Genomic DNA, 9,776 nt, shown 5'->3' with positions numbered 1-9,776 from the left:
CGACGTCTACAACCCTGCCGCCTGCGTCTTCCTTTTCTTCCGTTTCCTGTTCGCACCCCTCGCGCGGCTTGCACCCTCGCCTCCTTCGCCTCCGTCGTCATCCTTCTCGCCGGTTTCTCCCCTAGATAGGAGGGGATGAAGAAGGACCACGATACACGCATGTGCCAGAGCCATTCTATCGATTTCTCTGTTTCTCGTGGTAGTCACGGGGAGGCGTCCCCGGTGTGTCGCGCCGTGTTCTCCCGCTATATCTCCGTACTATACACGCCACCCAAAACAGCACCTCGCTACGGTCGTCGCCACCAGACCTTCCTTCCCTTTTCAAGGTTAACCTCGTCACTCGACACCTACGCGTTGAGCAAATGCTGATCGGTCAGTTAGAATCCAAGTTGTTCGCCCCCTGTCCTTTGCACGACTTTCTTCCTTTCTCCCTGTCCTCCTCTCTTTCTTTCTCGTGCTCCGATTGTGCGCCGCGATTGTGCGAGTGACAAGGACAGTTTCCCGAAGGAGCACTGAACCAAGTAGATAACACTTCGGTCGGTCGTGCGAGGGAGTGCGCCGATTGCAGGTGTCTGGACACGAAGTTATATTTTTCTTCTCCGGTGAGTAGAGACATTTCGATAAAACTCGGCGGAATAGAAATTGTACCGATAATTCCACGATGCGTACAGATTTTGACAGCAGAATGATAGGGAATGGTGATATTTTCGTGTATTCCTAACAAGGAAACCCAATAATCGACAAGAAACTTTTTTCGTATTGATAACACTGATTTTACAGTGATTATGTGAATATGAAATAAAGGATCAGGATAGAGCGATTGTAATTATCGGTTTGATAACTTTTGGATTTCGAAGTAGACTTCTTTCTACCAACGTGATATCTTGTGCTATATAATTGTTTGACGATCGCATTTTAGATGTCATACATTAGCGCTAGTTAGCGGTTGAAGAATTCCTTTTCGCGTCTGACAATGTAAAAAGGATGGTAATGCATAAGTACTCAGTCCTTAGAAATAGAATTTATTTAACGGATAGTCCCGGCCGTTAACCCGGTCTACAATAGATGTAGCGAGCCTCAAGCCGTAACTAATTGATCAATCACAGTCAAAGTGTGAGATGAATAATCGACTGTGATTTGTTACAACTTATAGATTATTACACTTATTATACATCCGAAATTACTGTCAGATACAACTCGCTGTTGAGAAATTTTAATTAGTATCTAGTGAAAGCGTATTTCTTCGATCTCGAGTTTATTTTTATCGTGGCCAGGCATTTAAAAATGAATATATTTTTCTCGTGTTACTGAAAGTGCTCATTTTTTAGTAATAAGAATAGAGCATTAAATTGAATCATATTTACGGATATATTTTTATAATAGGAAATAATTTATTTATTTTTTCTTTATTTGCGTTAAATTAAAAAAATATCTTCAAATTTTTCCGACTATTATCTTCAACATTTGAAAATATTTTTGTCTAAAGATACAAAACATATAATCTAATTAACTTAAATATTTACAGAAAAGTTGCAAGATTTTAAAAATAGATTCCGAGCCTGTAGAGGTTAATTGGAATTTTAACATACATACAGTATGTTGAAAGAACATACATCAATTCTTGATTTAGCATTTCCATTATATTTTACGGTAAATTTGTTTTGGTTAGCATATTATCCATTCACCGATTGACACAAATATTTTTACATACAAGACTTTACAAACTGCCACTGCGCCGAGTTCATTTACATTTTGACTGCGCAAGAGATAGAGAATGTCTTTTTAAACCGACACAGCTTAACGGCGTCATTAATAACAAAGTTCTCGGCGTATTCAACCGCTGTACAATGCCACGCGACACTCTTTCCCGGCAAATCCCGTTATAAACGCGAGGCTGTAAACGCAGCCGTGAACGATGCTGGGATACCGATAATATCGCCATCGTTGATTTTTTTCACGACAATTTTCTTCCTCTTTCTCTCATCCGCGATAAGCGCCATTATCTTTTGCCGTGCGCGAATAATCCAAAAGACCATTTCAGTCTCTTATAGATTGTGGGCGTGTATCATTAGTGAGCGGGCATTCGAAAACGTGCAGCGAGTAATCCTCGGACTTGTTACGTAAATCGCAAGTTCCGAAAGGAACTCTTTCTCTCTTTCCTTCTTCTGATTTTATTCATTCCTTCTTCTCGCAAAACCTGTCTTTCCTCTGAACCAATCCGAGCTCTCCACGCTTGCACCGTGGGGTTCATTTATCCACTCTTTTAGCACCTCCGCCCTTCGCATTCTCATACGCACACGTGAAAAGCTCACTCTCAGTGCTAAGTAATTCGAAAGCAATTTGAATTGACGTACTGCGCTAGAGGAAAGTAATTACAGAGTGACGAACTACGCTCGCAAGAGAACTGCGGACCTCTTCGCCGGTATTGCACGATACGTATCAACCTGTCCGCCTGTATGCGTAATCTATGCGAAAAGCACACGTGCGCTCGTGTAGCCGCGCATATATTGCAGTTTGTGGTAACGTTGATTAAAATTACTATGCAAATTAGACGGAACCAGCGCGACGAGACGCGTACGAGAGCTGGAACGGAGAGCAGGAAGTAACGAAAGACCAAGTCTCTCTTTGTGGAAAGCGCGGAGGAACTCGGCGGCGGTCGTTAACGTTTTTAATGGCTCGTCTACAAATTTTGTCGACGTACGTACGATAAGCGGTTGCTCTTAAACGGCGTCGCAGTACAGATAAAAAGTCGTCTTTATCTTCAACGTTCCGTGCCGCAGTTATAATTTAATTACTCCAATTTTCTTCATTAATGGCTGTGCACCTTAATAATTTTAACAGTACAAGTCAGATATATATATTAATAAACGTGTAGAGCTACATTTTATTAGATTTTATATCGTGTGAGAAAAATTTGTTCTCCGTGATTTTAAATATTTAATTAAACGAAACTATTATGCGCACAAATAATTATAAATAAAATTGTTTAAATTTGGCAAATTATAAATTATCCGAATTAGATTTTTACAATATTAATACACAGAAAGAACAGTTCTGCTAAAGTATTTAAAAATTTGATTATATACTAATTCTATATTGATAATAATAAAATCTCAAACGTGATAAACAATGCTGCAAAAAATTTTGACGTTCTAGCAAACAGTTTGAGTTTTTATAATTATTTTGACAGTCCAACAAAATTATTTTCAGATTTGTAAAGAAATTTTTTGGATATTTCAGTAAAATCGTTCTTTCCGTGCTATAAACATAACTATATATAAAATATTAATTTTTTATGGTGACTATATATGATTAAATCTCACCCTCGTAGGCAGGCGCATTTCTGTTTTTTTTTCTGTCTTGAGCTTCTCTTCGTTTGATTCTTATCTAGAATGTAGGAACATTATTATCGATCCGGTTCAGAATCTAGGAACATTATTACCGATCACTCGTGGATTGCTGCCATCGATTTCATGGAATGAAATGATTCCTCAATTCGAGTACTCGCAAGAGAGGAATGCACCTTCTCTCTAGATCGAGAGGAGGCATCGCGATTCCCATAGCGAACGATGCACGAGGCATGAGGGTAAGCTTCACCCTCAAGGCATGTACGCGTGGGGCAGACGAATTGATCGCGTTGGGGTAGAATCATCCATCACGGAGTGACAGTCCCGAGCTACCTACCACATCCCGCCGTTCCCCTTCGCCCTCTCTTGCCCCGTCCTGTTTCTCCTTCGGTAAGAGGAATGGACAGAAGCAGGGTGGTAGCATAGGAAGGGTGAATGTAACCGAGGCCGCGAGGGAGGATAGCAAACGGAGGTGGCGGCCTCTAGCGACGAGCGACGAAGCGAGCAACCCTCTCAACAATGCTCAAGCTGATCTCACGGGACACAACGTATGTCCCTCTTCGTCTCTCATTTGACGATGTTCCTTCTCCCAATTCCGAGTGCCACCTATTCGCTTTTATTCCCGTCGTCTCCTCCGCAATGAGCTGTTTACCTTAATCGTTGCACTCTCGTCATTCGCATTCTTCGTACCTCGTCTCGTAATACTTAATTCCAACATTTTTACGAGCTGTTACACGAACTAAACGAATAGTTCTACTAGTTGTGAGTAATATCAGCACTTTTCACGTCTATTAACGGCCTTCAGCTGTTTATCGCTTGTATTATGGACGCTTCCCTGTTCGCTCATTTACATGCATTAACCAAGTCATTAACATTACGTTACAACGTATAGTACATTTTACTTTTGGTTTAGTCCATTGTGAACTAATAACTATTTTACTATATCACGCGTGTAATTTCAATATGTTATCAACACTTTAACAAGCTGAATAAATTTTCTTGATAGATCCTACGCAAGCGATCGATGATATTGGGATAATATGTCTTCAGAATAGCTGCGTTCAGCAGAGAAAGCTGATTAGTGAACGCTCAACGTGATTCTTTAATACGATTAGTTCTTGCCTTTAATTCTTCGTTGGATCTAAATGTAGGAATCAATCGTATTAAAGAATCACTGAGTGCTCATTGATCAATTTTTTATGCTGAACGCAGGTATTCTGAAGGCACATTATCTCTTTGTTGGCTAAAAACAATACGTTATCATTTCACATTCTAAATGGCACAAAAGAATTCAGTGTGGTGTCATCAATTCTTTCGGTTCATTTTCAGAAATGTTTAGAAAAAAAATTCTTTTCGTGTCCGAAAATGAATTCTAAATTGATGACGTGACAAATGAATTTTTTTTTTGAATTTTTTTTTGAACGCTATCTGTGCTATCTGGAACTATCCGTAACGTTATCATTGCGGGTATTGCGACCCTTTTTTAAAAAGCTGCAAATTAATGCAACGAATCGAAAGGAGGTGTGCAGCCAAACGGTTTCACCATGGATTATATCCTACTTGACATTGAGCGAATAATGAATATTCAGCCGGTTTCCGTAATGAACGATCTCGTGAAAGAACGATAATAACGTTACTATATCATTGAGCCCGCGGTGCATTACTCAGTGACGGGTAATCGCATCAACGATTCCGGCAACGACCCCTCTGGCTGCGCCTCCTTGCCCTGCTGTACCGCCGCAATTTTCTCGATCACGCGGCACAAAGGACGGAAATCAATAATACGGTGAAGCTCCTATTTCAGGCCAAGCGTTTATTCCTGACCAGAAAATTTTCCGATTTCCTTATTACCCGATTTCCTTATTACTATAATTAAAAAAAATGATGCGACCTAAATTTATAGATAACTTACTGTCTGTTCTGGGACATTTGTAAAAATCATTACAAATATGATTTAGACGTATTTTTTTTAACTTGCCATCTTGAAACTTGATTCTTATTTCATTCTTGTTTACTTGATCCGTAACTATTAGAAATATATATTCTTTCTTCCACATGGATTACATGATACAGAAAATTTTACATTCTTTAAATCGTCATATAACGGGGCAACGGCCGATCACGCACCCTTTTCTCACATAGTTGACACTTCGGAAGAAACTGCGGATATTAGATACGTGCCGCTGTCGGCCCTGCACTCCTGTAATCTTAAGACAATATTTGCGCTGCGCGTACTCAAATCCGCCCGGGGGCAATATCATACGTTCTGCCTGCATTATATTGCCGCTTGCTGCTAGCGAACACCAATGATTTTCGCATATGTGGTTAGTACGGTTAATCGACCCATGTACTATATAAAGCATCCCAGAATATTATTAGTGTGGAAAATACCTTAGAAACAAATTTTCTGAATATACGACTATTCTTCTTAAGAAACCATGAATACTAAAAATTAATGTACGGAAAGAACAAGTTTGCTAAAATATCTAAAATTGATGCAAATAATTGGAAAATAATTTTGTTGAAAACTTAAATTAGTAATCTAGAATATCAAAATTTCTTGCAACATTATTCATTATTTTTTAAATTACCTAACAAAATTATTTTCACATTTGTATCTAACAAAATTTTAGATTTTTTTCAACAAAATCGATTTTTTCATGTATATCAAATAATCAATAAGCTTCAGCAAATATTACAAATGTGAATATTACAAATTTGATTTAAATCAAACGTTGCGAATATCATGATAAAGATCTCAGTTCGATATCTTGTTAGAATCAAATTTCAATAGTATTAATATGATCAAAGAATCGAAGAAGTATATTTTTAATTCGAATCTTGCCCCCAGGCGGACTTGAAGTACAAAATTGACGTGCAAAATTGATAAGAGCTTACCCTATTATTATTTTATGTCAATAGTGCGCCATTAATTACATCTTTGACGTTTGACTATAAAGTAAAGAGGAGGTACAGTTTTAGTATGTTGACAGCAGGAGACACGGAGGCGTTTATAACGTGGGCGTGGGAGGCACATGTGCGTTTTACATATGCGTCTCAATTATGCTCCATTCGCTCTCCGATAATAAATTTAGGAACTGCTCGTGTGGGAGACAGCCGGGCCATTCATGGTATTCGCGACATTTGATGTGAACCTCATCTGTTTGTAAATTGTGGCGAGTATGTTGTGACATTTTTTATTTATTTTCTCAATATATATGTTTTATTTCGCTTTATAAAACACTTATATATAAATATGTGAGATTAAATAGAAATATCATATTAACTCTCTTGTTAGTTTGTTAAACAAATTTACTATACGATCATATTATTTGAATCAATGTGATTAAAAAACTCAAGAAAAAAAAATACAGAAGAAATAAATTACTTTTTGAGATAAGAAATAAATTAATTTTGAATCAAATAGACTCGAACAGATTAGCAGGATTAAGCGTAAAAAACGAACAAGTTTTTATAAATTATTTCATTATTCATAGCAACCCTCCTATGATAAGATGAATTTTCAAGGTATTTGAAAAAGTAGGATTAGATCTAACCTGACTGTTTTTTTTTTTCCATCTAATCAATGTAACAAAATGAATGGAAAGAAGTAAATAATGTATATTATATTAACTTCTTCCTCTGTTAATCTTAAAATTATCGTTATTAAGCGATTGATATCGAATATTGATATCGAAACGTAAATTTTATAAGTAAATAGACCACTGTTAAAAGTGATTCTATACATAGCATAAAAAATGAAAAATGAGAGTAGATAAAAAATAAGCAACATACAAAAATACAATATATATTTCTATCTACCATTCGATCTATCTGTCACAAGGAAGTTTTGTCGATTAATGTTTGATTAAATACTTCTCACAAATATTAATATATCAATCGCGAAATTAAATAGTTAAATAATATCGTGTTCCAATTATATAGAAATAATCGATCTTTTATTAGCTTTTATTAATTTAATAATTTATACTTTGATAAGGCAAATGGCGCAATGATCTCGCGCGTATTTTTCAATTTACATTTTTATCCATTTTTACACAACATTATCGCTGCCGTATTCCATTTTAATTTGATCGAGTTCGGTTTATTCAATTGAATTCTACATAATATTGCGTTGATAGTGCGAGATGACCTGTTCAACAATCGCCCTATGAGAAGCTCTTTTGAGGTTAACGCTATGCATGGCACATATGAGGTGAGAGAGAGCATTGTGATCTCGTAATGGACCAATATTTGCGATATGTACGCGGGAGGGTTACCGCGGCTTACACTCGCAACCCTTGTGGGTTAACACACCACTGGAATTTAATGAAATAATTACGAGCGAGACTTGTCTGCATGGAAGATGAAATATGCTAACCAAATTTTCAATATTTTACTTTCTAGAGATTCTTTAGAGATGTAAAAAAGAATAAAATTTTGTATTATTTGTGAAATTATGTTTCATAATACAGAATTTTACTTTTTTTTTTCTTTTTTATTTGGTTGGTCATGAAAATTTGTTTATAATTATTAATATATCGTACATTTTTTAAATTTAATTCTAAATTTTAGATTTTTCACACACAGTTTTGTAAGGAATCGTAAATCTTTCTTTGCAATCTACGAAAGCCACGTGCGCCAATATATTTCAGTCTTAATTAGAGGAAAAATGATTTAACGATAATTTAATAATTTTTAAAAAATTCGTTTCTACAATTTTACATATACTCATGTAAAATTAGACTGTGTCAGGGAAACCGAAATGTGTGTGAAAGTGCACGCCTGTGTGGCTCGTAATAACGAGCGATCTGGCCATTTCTGTCGGTTATGCCGAACCTGTCGACTTATTGAGCATCGTTGCGCGTGGGACGATGATTCTGTGAGTCGGCTATTCATATGAAGACGTAATTGGGCCGGTTGACAGTTTCCGAGTCACTCATTTGACATGTGACATGATTCAGAAGCGTCGAGTCGTTGTCACATCTTCAATTGGCTCCTCCGTTCGAGCAATCAGTGTCCCGCGATCAACAAGAATCGCATATCGTCTCCGTCATTTTCGTCTATCTTTGTCACATAGCTCTTTGTTTGCCACTTCGAAGCTCGCCCAACGACTGCCCGCTTTCTTTCTGCGATGTACTCTAATTCATAACGCACCACACACGTTATGTACATGTACTATCTCATTTTAATTAAAAAGAAGCGTCTGTCAAACTCGCAGAAATATTTTGTACAAGATAAAAAATGCATACTTTTTATTTTGCATAAAAAACATTTGATCAAAGTTTAAAAGACGATATTTTCATGATTTTAATCGAAATTCAACGAAATCAATTTATCTCTAGATATTACAGAATGTTAACATATCTCGTGAATTCAGTTGTAACTTTCAAAGATCAGAGGGAAATCGTAGTAGCCGAAAGATTAATCGCATCGTATAGATTTTCTATCGATGTGTCAATGCTGCAGGCGCAATCGTTCCGAGTATCGATAACGGTAAAAGTTCGTCCATAATGGACATTATTATGCACCTTGGCCGTGGCTACACCTGTCTAACTCAACAGCAAATAGAAACCCTACACGATAACGAGCGACGGCGATGAGCGTGAGGAATACGAGATTCGCCGGTGTTTGGTTCGGTATGAGCTCCTCGGAATTTGTTTATCAAAGCGTTTAGTCGGAAATGATAATTCCCGGCTGGCATTTAATCGTAATTATATACGACGTGCTAATTGCACGTTATTAGACGCTCGTCAAGTGCCTGACAAACAATCAGGCGCGGTGTCGAGATCCGCATATCCGGTGTTCTCGTCTCACCGACGGAACGGCGAGTGCCTGGTAGAATAACCACAATCCAACGAGGTAATCTCTCACAATTTCCCGTAAGCTGGTATGCGAATGTAGCAAAACAGTCGGATGACGAAAGTACGAGAGGGGAACGAGAACCAAACGACGCATCGATCGAATCAGAATGATGAAACGTGCACATCGAATTTACAAACTTCATTTACCGTTCATCAAGCGAAATCGATCTCCAACAGACCAGGGCACGGTTGAGCACCTCTACGTGGTTGGCAACAAATCAGCATGACAAAGAGTATATAGGAAGGAGGAGGTGGTACTCGAACGCGTTCGGTTCGGTATACGCTGCCAGTTGAAGACCGAAGGGGTGTGTGGCCAGTGAAATCTGTCACCCGGATGTCAATCAATATTTCGTGGGGTTCGTACGCGCGCCAACCCCCCCCTAAACCGACCTTCTGTTCAGCCTCTCTTATCGTTCCCCCGCCTCTCTACATCCCCGTGCGTGTCCTCGTCTATCTGCCTCTCTCTTTTCTTCTTTCGCGTGCATGATCGCGTCATGCATGCGCTAGGCAGAATCTACAGGACCGCGTGTGCGACTACCACCAACATACGACCGACAACAACTCC

General features: G+C 38.1%; 1 protein-coding gene across 1 annotated transcript in view; it reads left to right on the top strand.

Moving 5' to 3' along the window:
• The first annotated feature begins 271 nt into the window (after positions 1-271).
• LOC108755426 (frizzled-2) overlaps positions 272-9,776 on the top strand; it is an 87,785-nt gene continuing 78,280 nt past the window's right edge. Inside the window, exon 1 of the mRNA XM_018498413.1 lies at positions 272-602. The gene's annotated coding sequence lies outside the window, so the exon portion shown is untranslated. The remainder of the gene's footprint in view (positions 603-9,776) is intronic.

This window comes from Trachymyrmex septentrionalis, unplaced genomic scaffold (assembly GCF_001594115.1).
Source record: "Trachymyrmex septentrionalis isolate Tsep2-gDNA-1 unplaced genomic scaffold, Tsep1.0 scaffold87, whole genome shotgun sequence".
Taxonomy (NCBI): Eukaryota; Metazoa; Arthropoda; class Insecta; order Hymenoptera; family Formicidae; genus Trachymyrmex; species Trachymyrmex septentrionalis.
This window is presented reverse-complemented; position numbering and strand designations above follow the sequence as displayed.